Below are 12445 nucleotides of genomic sequence, written 5' to 3'. Positions count from 1 at the left end.
CCCCCCCCCCCCCCATCCCCCGCAGTCCATCCACCAACATGCCAACACACACAGCACAGAGCAGGCAGTCCTTCGTTACAATGGGGGGGGATCCCCTGCGGTGGTGGCAGCTTATAAAAAGGTCCGGGTGATTGACCGCAGGCAGATACCGCTCCTGACTTTTGGCTGAACTTGTTGAAACTCCATGAGTTAAGGGGACCTCCGGCCAGAGGGCGCCCCACACCCCTCATATAAAAATTCAGTTAACAATTTCAATACTGGTGCTTGTCTCCTGAAGCCAAAAAAAGCACGATTTTAAATCTGTTTTCATGATGATAAGATGACTACGTTTTTCTTTATCTTCTTTATCATGAAACGGTTGGTTTATGTTCTGCAATACTGATCACATTGAGTGGGGATTCATTGTTGTGTTTCTTGCTTTAAGAAGACGCACCAGACTAATCAAATCATGCATCAGCAGGATTGTTTTCTTTTGCCCTTTTTGCTCAGGTCATAACGTTTGTATTTCTGAATGGCACAGTTGGCACGTTGTTGTTGTTTTTTTTTGTCCTGTGAATCAGAAGCATTTGCAGATTAAGCTCTCTCGCCACGTTGAATTAACAAGATTACTTACTGGCCGAAGGCCGGAAGACTTGTTTACAAGCGCACTCGAACTAGGATGCAGTCAGGATTACGCAACACGCTTCCGACGACATCCTGTCAAGTAGAACGACTACAAAGCGGGCGTGCGACTCTGAAGCACATGTACTCTGTTTATGTTCACCGGCCCTCGAGCCAACAGCTTGTCAGCTCTTTAACACACTGATCGTACTTCGCCTCCTCAGGGGCCTCGGGAGTAAGTGGTGATTTATCCCCCCTCCCCGAAAGTCACGTAAAGCAAGACCTTGAATCATCGGTCGTAGCTGAGATTACTGCTGCAATTCAAGAGATCCTTTTCATTGGATGGCCCCCAGGGTGGAGGGATCGCAGTAAGCTAGTTTAGATCCAGTGCTGACAGTCGTGGACTTGACGGCTGTTTTTGAAGGACGGCTCTTGCTTTGGATAAACTTTTGTTTATTTCTTGGCGACGTCACTGCAGTAAATTGTCTTTTTGAATTGTGGAGGAGTCTCCTGTCATCACGTTGGTATTTTATCTCCGTCTCGTGGGAGTTTTTCCATGCTCAAACTTCACTGGGTTTTCATATTTAAAAATGCATTCAAAGAATTTTCTTTCATTAATTTTTAAACCAACAAACTGTAGAAAAAGGCTTCTTTTTTAATACTACGATAGCAACGACTGCTTTTGGGACGTGACTCCGTGACAATGACTTTGTGTTTGGACGTGAAAAACAAAAAGGAAGTGAAAAAGGACGGGCGGGGGGGGAGCCAACCGGCATCGTTTGATTGTGTGTGTGAAACAATGCGGGCGACGTTCCACTGAAAACAACGAAGGCGACACATTCCTCTTTTATAATTGAATCCCCTCGTATGACCCGGCGGCCGGTTTTTGAAAACACTGTTCCAGATCCAGACGTTTCCAGCGTTTTGAGGACGCGGGGGCCTTTTGTTCGGCTTGATTTAAAGTCTCAGCACGATCTGTAAATCACTTGTTCTGTGTAAGTACATTTGATCTTATAGATCAAAAACATCAGCTTGTAGCGTTGGATAGCTAATACGCTGTTCAGCTGCAGCACGTTAAACAGAATGTAAATGTGTGTCGTGACATGTCGGCTACAGCACGAGTTTGTTTACGTTGTCTTCTGTTTGAATTCCACTAAAAGCATCTCATTTGTCATGTCAAACAGTTTGTATCCTAATGTTTCTATCTGTATATATTTGTTTTTGAGATCAGAAACTAGTAGTATAGTGGTGTACAACACAACTGAATGTGCCACCTCAGCTTTTTTACAGCAGTGGTTCTGTAGCCGGAGCTTCCTGTGTGTGTCTATCCTGTGTGTATGTGTGTGTGTGTGTGTGTGTGTGTGTGTGTGTGTGTCTTCCGCACAGCATTTGCCAAGAGAAAGACCTGTATTTGTGTGTTGTCTCAAACCAAGTGTTCCCTCCGGTCAGTCGGGAGTTTCACGGGCGCTCCAGCTCCGGGTGACACTTATGGGAGCAGCAGATGTTCATGAATCACGGTCCTCAGCAGCAATATAATGAGAGAAAAACGTAATATGTTTTAAGACGCCGGTTTCCACCTGGAGGTTTTGGGGTCCCACCAGAGTCCCATTAAGTTTATTTTTTGGGGGGGGGATTTATTGAATCTGGAAAAAGGAAATGTTTCAAATGCAGACACAGATTTGAGTCTCGTCATTTCTTTCTGTTATTAAATCACGAGTGTGAGCCGTTTTCTGTGTTTCCGAGTTGGGAATTTTTACAATGCCACCTGTTGTTGTTTTTTTCACATTAATAATGGAAAGTCCTCCCGGTGTGCCCTGAACTCTTCGCCTGAACTCTGTTCCTCAAATTTGTCGTCAAATCTTTGTTGAGGTGGTGACACTGTAATCTCTCCCCATGTGAAGGTGGTGCGACACTGTAATCTCTCCCCGTGCACTCGTACTCACTGACATGGTTAGTGAAGAGCTGACCTAGTTATTGGACACTGTTCTCAAAAAAAGAAAAAAACACACAGATTCAACCTGCATGTTTTCTTTCTTCTTCTTAAAGCAAGAAACCAAAAGCTGACCGTATTTACTGAATGGTAAAGGACTGTGAACGCTGCATGTCAAAGCAGGTTAGCCTTCTTTAGCAAGCAGAGTGAGACTAACATTTATGGGACGCGTTCATTGAGGAGCTCCTAAATCCAGGCCATCTACTGGGCTGCAGATATAAAATGATGTAGACCACCGATCAGACCGTAACATCCTACTCTCCTATGGAAAAGCTACACTGTAACATTCCAACTCTGTGATTTCTATACATTTACACCTGAGGATGTCATCTACTCGTGTATAAGACTACACAATGTTATCCACCATCCGTTTATAGTCTCGTCGCGCAGCCGCACACAAAAAGATTGAACTTTTAAATATTTCCCAAACATTTTTCCAGTGGCAGATCTGTAGAAAGAGAGAAGTTCAGTGGGGGCAGAGCCAAAGAATTTTTTTTTTTTTTTCTGGCCCAAGTAACTTTAGCCCGAAAGCCCAGCCGGAAAGGCAGAAGAGGTAAGAGAGGAGTAGTGTGTTAAGTAGCCCATTAAACTTCCTTTTGATTCCGGCAGCTCTTACTACATGTTCTAAAGAGTCTGAGAAAATGTATGCATCTCTCTGTTTGGTACATATGAAGCTTAGCTTAACGTGAGGACTTAAACTGTGGTAAACAGCTAGCTGGGCTCCATCACAGCCCCCTTTTTTTTTTTAATTTTTTTTTTTAACCACAAGTTGTCATTATCACAATTAGTCCTTCCCACCCCCAACAGATTAAACAAACCAGATATAACATTAGTTAATTTGTGAGCTTTGGAGGTGCTGGTAGGCTTTACTTTTAGCAGTCTTATGTTTAATTCAACAAAATGCTATTGTGTCTTCCTGGTTCATAACCATGGAGCCATATGTTTGCACTGTGCGGCCTCACCCGTCACTTTAGTGCTGTCAACACCAGGCGCACAACGCAATGTTCGCAAGTGCTTGCACACTAGGGAATAGTGCCAGTGGATAGCTAGATGCCAATAGCCAGGGTGAGAAATGCGTGCCACTTTTCTTACCCCTCCAGCAGCAGAAGTGAGACCCACCGTCAGCCAACTCGCCGACACGCGGCAGTCCATTTCTTTTGTAACAGATCCAGGATCCCCAGACCAGCCGAGCAGCGCACAGAAACCAGCCCAGACTTTCCTCCACACTTTTCTTCCACAGCTGTGCAAATAAGTGTAAAAGAAACTCTCGGGAAATTGAATCTTTTAATTGTTTTGGCTTTCAAACCGGCAGCACAAAGGGCCGGCCGGACGGACGGGGGATTTTATGGGCAAATCCCCGCCAGTGTTTGTGAGAATAAATGGATGTTAAGTAGGCTAATGCTAAATGTCCCGTAGCGGCAGATATTCTGGAGTGGGAGACACAATTATGTATTTTGTTTTTGCACTCGAGATGTTTGTGCGTTTTTCACGTTGCGTTCACTCGCGTAAAAAAAACAAGCGTGAAAAGGTCGAAACTTAAGATGTTTGGGGCCCCCGGGGAGCAGAAAATATGAAGTTGTATTCAGTATGTTTGATAAACTTTGCCGCGACTGAACCGTTTACATATTCTGGAACATGAACAAGGTTTGCCGACCCGGCGTTTTTTTTTTTTGTTCACTTATAAGAAGCATTTTAACGATGCGTTGTAATGTTTGTCCAAAAAAAAAAAAGATCCTGCACACTGCAGTCGTGTAAATAGATGCAACCGGGCGGCTTCTCCTCCTCCTCCAGAGGGTCTCAGTAACTATTACCCGATAAATCCTCTTGTCACAACACATTAGGCCGCCAGAGCCATTTGGTGGGGATGATTGCGGCTTATGTCAAGCTTGTTAGTGTTTGGCGCTGCTAACTACAGAAGGACTTGATATACGGCCGGCGGCTCTTTGTGCGCCTCGCTCCGTACCGTCCTGAGGATTTACCGTGAAGGAAAGACGTGAAAAAAAAAAGGGGGCTTGTTTGTAAAGGTTGTTGGGCCCGTTTCCCCGTTTCCAAGTGGCGCTTGTGCGTCTGGACTTTGGATTCAGATACTGACTTTTGGTTTATTTTTGTCATGCTTATTTTCTACTTGAGCCATGTTGTCGTTATATTTTGCTAAGTCGCTCCCCTTTTTTATTTTCTCCTCCCGTAGGCCGTCACAGGGAGATGCTTCGGTGACAAAGACTTCAAAGGAGGTTTGGAGAACGGGATACTGCTGTGCGAGTGAGTCCCGACGACATTTTTCTATTTTTCTCCAACTGTCTTTAGTCATTAAATTGTCCACAAGCTCGGCTTTTTATCTTTTGTTGGTTTTATTCTCTTCTCTTAAGAAAATGATGCGTCCGAACCGCTTGTCTTGCCAGTGGCTGTGAATTATAGGTTATTTCTTTTTAATCTGACTTGTTTTGTTTGAGGCCCTGATATCAAGAGAGCACTCGCAAGTTTTCTTCTTGCATTTAAATGTTTAAAAAAAAAATGTTATTTATAGGTTTTCAACTTTATAAAATGTGGTGCTCTTCTTTCCTCATCTTTTAAAAAGGAGTTGGATTAGATTTTACTTTATTCATCCCCAGGGAGGAAATTTGTTTGAAGACATTCTTTACAAATATACAATAAAATAATAATAAAAAAGGATAAAAACCACACTGTCCAATCTTTTCTGACTTGTTACACCGCCGTGGTCCAGTGATCAGAGAGAACTGCCGTCACGTCAAATCGTCCTCCGCCGCGACACCGTGAACTCTTCGTCCGAACGCTCGTAATTAGGGCGAAGGTGCTACAATGAGACTGAAAACACACGCGCACACACACACACACACACACGGACGCTTCTTTCACATTCCTGCCTTACCGAGTTCAGTCGCACAACCCCGGTGTTTACGCCGTCTCAATTGTGAACACGGACATCGTGTCCAATTTAAAAGTGTCCCCACTGGTTTTGGAATTTCACCGAGAGGTGACTGCAGGCCATAATATTGTTCTCTCTCAACGTGTGATTCACACAATTAGGAGATAATATTAACAAAATCTACATCGGGCAGATGCATTAGATATGAAAGGTCAGTTACAATCACTGACTAGCGGTCAGAACATTAATTGGCACCTATTCTGATAACTAATTAATAATTGAAGTCATTTATCAAGCGATTTTAGTTCCAGCTTCACCAATTTAATCATCGCCCTACATCCCCCTTTTTTTGTTATAACTTAAGTCAACTAATGCATGTAAACGGTATCCAAGGACCAGTTGGACTTCCTGTGTTTCGGCTTGTTTTGAATCTCACTACTTCCACAACCTCTTTTTCTTTTTACACGAGGCATCAGGAAATGTGTTTGTTTTGATTGTGTCTGTGTTTTAAAGTCCTGGAAGTGTCTCTCTCTCTCTCTCTCTCTCTCTCTCTCTCTCTCCTCTCTCTTGGCATTTCCTTGATGCTGTAACAACTTTGAACTGTGAACTGTGGTGGTTTTAATTATTTCCAAATGTCCAAAACATTTTTGAAAACACAGTAATTGTTATCAATCCACCTGGGGAGAGATGATCTCTTTATTTATTTTTTTCTCCCTGTAATTTGGGGAGAAAATACACAATAAAACAAAGCAGACTCTCATAATTCTAATTCCAGGCAGTCTTTCAAGAGTGGAAATATTGTCTTCGCTGTTCACCGCCGCCCACTCTCCCCCACCTACACGTATTGTACGTAGCACTGAGAACAGCCTTCTCTTGGGGTTGTCGAAAGTTATTCTGGGATAGTTTCGGTGCAGCAGGAAGTCGCCCAACTGAAGCCAAAGTAGAGGAGGCAGGATGAGGGAAAGAGAGAGAGTTCACTAAGGAAGCCAAAATACCTGCTGGAATGCCATCGGCGACATCACAGGGCCGCTGATATCTAATACCGTAAGAGCATCCCCCAAAGGGCGAGCTTTCCTTCTACGGAGTCATTACAGCGCTTCCGCCGATGAAAACGCGCACAAAAGATGGAACTGGACACGAAGAGACCGGGGAACTCTAAAACCGGGGCCTTGTTGGTGACTGACAAGCGGTCCGAGGTTGCAGGAATGTACTGTAACTTGTGTGTGTGTGTGTGTTGAGATGACAGCAGAAGGTCAGACCTCTTCACCTGGACGTTCGCTGCGATATGAAGTGCACTGAAACTATTTAACAGCTCCCAGTGGGTCGAGAGGGGAGAAGAAGCAGCGAGTGTCCACCCTGATTTAGGATCTGTGTCGTTAGAAACCTACCGGACGCCACTGTGGGACCCTCCCTTTCTGGTCCCACACACACACACACACACACCAATTCACACACTCTTTCACTCTTCTGCCTGCAGGTTTTAACGCACACTGCGGTGCACCATTGGAAATATTCAACACAACTTGTCGTGAAAGCCAATTTTACCAATTTTAAAGGTGTGACTCAGCGTTTTTAAAAAAAATAATTTAATAGTAATTCAGCTTGTTGTGTCCTTCTTCCCCGTGTGTCTTGTGTTAGGTTGCTGAGCTCTATTAAACCCGGCCTGGTGAAGAAAATCAACAGGCTTCCAACACCCATAGCTGGCCAGGTGAGTCCTCTACTACCTTCACGCGACCCGAGAGCGTTTCCACCTGAACTTAAGGATCCTTTTTCTATCTCTTTGTCACAGCATCTCTTTCTCCTTATTCTTTTATTTATTTTGGGGGTTTATTTTGTCTAATGTTAAAAAAAAACTCTCTGTAAAACTTGAATAAAGTACAGAAGGTTGGGGGCACGGGGGCTCTACTGCAGATTTCCAAAGCAGAAAGGTGACCTGGAGGTTAGTAGCCCTGTCACACTCCAGGCGCCTCGTATGAAGTCACCATATAACTTCATTGTAGGTGTCTGTTTGGTTTATTTATGTTTTGAGCGTGAATTTCTGTCCGCTTGTCAGATTTAATTTCAGTCTTGGTTATAAATATCCACACAATCTGCACTGAATAAACAGACATCCACTGACGACAATCGCTTGACATGCATACCAGGTGTGTAATCTGGGTTTGATTACAGGCACCTGCAGCGGAAAGTTCTCAGTTTCAGCCGCCGTGTGTCACACAGACAAATATATATATATATATATATATATATATATATATATATATATATATATATATATATATATATCTCATATCAAAACATTACATACTATGATTTAAACAAATGTCGCTTGATTCCCTAAAAGCATCAAGACATACTTGCAAGAAATTTCTTCCAAAAATGCTTAAAACCTGAACTGAATAATGTACCGTTTTCATTAAAGAATCTTAACTCTGCCTCCTGCTTTTGAAAAAGAGAGTCGACCTGAACACCGATGCATCTCACAGTGGAGCACGGCGCAGTACAGTGGAGCCCTTTCATGACATCCTGAGACCTTGATCCTGGATGAAGTGACCTTTCAGGACCAGGTCCGGGACGTAAACAGAGCGCCACTGAAAGTCGATCGCATTGGAAGTCGCGCTAGACGCACTTCCGTCTCCCTCTTTCCTGCCTGACTTGCTCTTAATTGCATTCCTAACTGCTGCGTCAAAGACTGTTATTGTTAAAAAAAACGTCTTTTTGGGTATGTTGTTGATGATCTTGTTTAGTACACACCGGGTTACAGTACAGAAAGGAATGATCAAGAATAACTTTGTATTCATCTCGATGAGTTATTTCTTCTTATCTTTTATCATCAACAACAGGCCACATTAGTGTAATTAAAGACATTAAACTGCTGACAGGTTGTTTTATTTCCTTAACGACGTCGATAATGAGAGACATAGCAGGTTAAAACATGATGGTGTCAATGGAGCTGAGTATTATTTGGATCACAGTGGGACAAAACAGACCATAACGTTTGTGTTGGGACTTGAATGGTTTTCTTATCTCCATGGCGTCGTCACTAATTGCTGCCAATGAGCCGTCTCTCTGATCTAATAATTACACAGCCACATTCTCTACAGGCCTTTTTTAAATCCCCCGTACGATCGCTGCTAGAATAACAATCGATTATCCTGTCGGAGCCGTGAAACCCGAGAGCTTCTGTTCTCTCCATCTCATAATGTTGTTTTTTTTTTTTTTAAATTAGGTTTCTGCCATCCTGCATTCTTCACTTTGATCCATTTGTTCTTAATATTTGTAGCCTCATGGACTCTAAATCAGTTAATACACGCTGGTTGACGGACGTGTTTTTCATATTTCGCATATCCATCAGGTTTAAAGTGCCATTTTATCTACAAAGCTGCAATATGCTGTGAAAACCATTAACGTTCACAAGTTGAGGCTTTGATTGTCAAATCTTGATTTTTCAAAAGATAAACCAAAGCTGCAGAAAACAAATGTTAAAATGTGTTTTTTAAGGCTTTCTTTGACAAACTGTTTGCTCGTTAGAGGCCTAAAAGACGAAAAACATTACACGACCATTACTGAAACATCTGCTGAAGACAACATGTTTACGGGACAATAAAAAAAAAAACTGCTGGTTTTTAACTCCAGTCTAAACAATATGACCCCTCTAATTAGTAAGTTTCATAATTCTGGTTTTCTCGGCTGCTTCCTGTGGCTTTGCGGTGATTTATTTATTTTTTCTTCTTCCTCTCGGCTGTGATTAAAGAGGTGAGAAACGCATAAACAAGGGCTCGGCTCTTATCTGGCCCATCGTAATAAAACACAGGCGAGTCCCCCTTCCTCTTCCTGTTTGGGGGGCTAATGGGAAAATGAGTCTCTGAGGAGGTTTTGGGCTGTTTAGTAATTAGAGCAGCTACCTCAGCGCCTTGGCAGCTCGGCCCTGCGCCGCTCGGTGTTCGTCTCAACAGGTCGGTTGTTCCCAGCTGTCTCCGGGGCGCCCGGTATGCTCCTGTTTTTTTTGTTTTTTTTACGCCGCGTAAACTGAGATCGGCCCCCGCAGGTCGAATGGTAGTAATTCGCATGTCTGAAAATGTGTTTGTTTTTTCCAGACGTACAGGTTAGAGCCACGGTGACGTCACATGTGTAAACAAAAGGCACTTCAGACTGTTATGCAAAATCTATGTTATATCTGCATTAAGATCTTGACTCTCTGTCAGTCATGCAAAACTCCCCCCCCCCCCCAAAAAAAATGAAGTGTTTTACTTGAAAATGACCGTATGATGAAATAATGGAAAGTGTTTACTTTAGCCAGCTAAATATACATTTGTAAAATAAACCAGTGAGAATGCACAGAAATGCATATTAACAGAAATATTATTTGTGTGTGTGTGTGTGTGTGTGTGTGTAATGTCAGTATGTGTCGGTGAATCAACACATGCAGCACGTGTACTATGATTGAGGACCAGTGGCGGCTGGTGACATTTCTTTTGCTAGGGACAACCAATCAATGCTATGATACAATGTAACAATGTAACAAGTATAAAACACAAGAGGGTGTGTGAGAAGAAAAAAAAGTCGTCCAGATGACTTTGGCTGAATCTATTTTAGGACTTATTTGTGGGTTTTGTCCTCGCGAGCATATCTTTATATCTTTACTGACACTCAAGTGGCTGGTTTCCTCATCCTGTGAGAGGCTTCCTTCTGGATCCTGTCGAGGTCCAAAAACCAGGGCGTGAGCGCCGATCCTCTTCCCTGAGAAGAACCTTGGTGGTCTAATCGTGGCTGTCGGGATATTGATTACAATGAGGGTTGTGTTCAAAGAACGCCTTTTTTTAAAAAAAAAAAAAAATTCTTCTCACACACCCTCTTACACATGCAGGTCAAGTGTAAACACACACACACAGCCTGTATGCTACTTTTATATTGACGTACTTTTATCTAGTGCAAATTAAAAGATTGTTAATACCACCAATAACTGTCCAGATTTTTTGTGGCTTTTGGGTCAATATCAAGACATTGAGACACCTAGTTTCCTGTGACTTGTAAACGTCTCGCTCGCTTCTTAAGACACACACACACACGCACGCACACGCCGACACCCACTACATTTTTGTCGTCACGCCAGTCGCTCCTAAATTTGCCTGTTTTTTAATTGCGTGTCGGCTTGTTTATCGCCGTGTTTTGTTATTTCAAGTCCGGACCGTGTGAAATACCAGCTGGTTTAAAAAAAAAAAACAGCAGAAAAAAAACAAACAAAACTGTGAGACGACATTGTTGAAAAGTTTTGAGTCGCTCTCTGCGATTGTCGTTGTCAACGCCACCAGATCCCCATCTAGCCCCGGCTGAACTAGACTAAACAAACGCTCCCTTTTTTTTAATTTATTTTTTTATGAATTATCTTGGAAATATGGTTTCCTTTTGGTGGTTCCTTATCAAATAGCCGGCCAGTCTCTGAGAGAAAATATGTCTTTGCAGTGACAAAGACTTAAAGATTGCGCAGAATTTTATCAAACGTCTTGTGTTTGCTTTGTTTTCTTTTGCTAAATACACATGTACGTGTCTTGGTTTTGTAGAGCAAAAGGGAGGGTTTGTTCTCTCCATGACGGGACCCATAAACTCATAAACTGTCGAGATCAGATCTCGGATCAAGATCGGCCAAGACCGCGTGCCAAGGCGGCCGGGTGAGGTGCAGACGGCATGTGTACATAATCCGGACAATTCAAATCAAACGTAGGTCTCCATCATCTTGAAATTAGTCAACATCAAGTAGTTCATGAGCAAAATGGGTAAACACTAAAAAACTAATTATCCCAGTTTAACTTTTACTTCAGAATCTCTTCCAGTGGGATTATTTGGGTCTTAAAAAGTTTTTTCAGACAGTCCCTTATTGTTCCACAAGTGATGATTCATTTCTAATATCTAGAACATATTCATACATTGAGCCCCCATTGAAATTCATTGATGAGCAGTGTGAGACTCACAGTAGGTGTGTCCTCCCTGGAGTAAAACATGTCAAAAAGAGAGATTGCAGTGTCCTTGCTCAAAGAGCCGTGTGTGTGTGTGTGTGTGTGTGTGTGTGTGTGTGTGTGTGTGTGTGTGTGTGTGTGTGTGTGTGTGTGTGTGTGTGTGTGTGTGTGTGTGTGTGTGTGTGTGTGTGTGTGTGTGTGTGTGTGTGTGTGTGTGTGTGTGTGTGTGTGTGTGTGTGTGTGTGTGTGTGTGTGTGTGTGTGTGTGTGTGTGTCGGTGTGTCGGTGTGTCGGTGTGTCGGTGTGTCGGTGGGTGGGGATGCCTCAGCTGGAGAGCAGAGATGGCGCTGTCCCAACAACACAGGAAGCTGCAGGGGTTGGAGTTGGTGTTTTGCTCCGATTAGGAACGGATCGTGAGAACAAGTGTTTTCAAGTATGTTTGTTCACATGTTCGTCGCCACGCATGTATTCTTGCACCAGCTGGTGTGCACATGTACACGAGTCTCTGGAGTTGTCTGAGCACATGAAAGGATCTATATTAAAAACATAATTTTGTCTAAATGTGTGCATATTGTAAATGTATGTTGTGTTTGAGTGTGTGAGAGAAAGTGCTTGGGATAATCAGGGTGGAGAGGAAATGGTGACACCCATAGAGAGAGAGAGAGAAGGAAGGGCTTTGGCTGTCGCACTGAAGGATAGAGAGGCATAGAAACAAAGAGAGAGAGAACCTGGGAACGGGAGAGGAGAGCTCAGCTCGGGTTGCATCCAACAAAAGAGTTTTGTCCGAGAGGAGAGACGGAGGATGACTTGAGTGGGATGAGGAGAAGAGTGAAAGTTAGGGAAGAAGAGAGAGACGGAACGGCCGAGGGAAGCAGGTTGAAGGGAGGCAGGATATTCGGCAAAAAAAAAAAAAAGTAAACAACGGAAGCCACTTTGAAGGAAGCGAAAGAAAGTGAAGCGTGAAAGTTGGAGTAATCTGAGAGAGAGAGAGAGAGAAAGAGAAAGAGACGTCCACGAAACC

This window comes from Cyclopterus lumpus, chromosome 10 (assembly GCF_009769545.1).
Source record: "Cyclopterus lumpus isolate fCycLum1 chromosome 10, fCycLum1.pri, whole genome shotgun sequence".
NCBI lineage: Eukaryota > Metazoa > Chordata > Actinopteri > Perciformes > Cyclopteridae > Cyclopterus > Cyclopterus lumpus.
Note: the sequence above shows the minus strand (reverse complement) of the source record.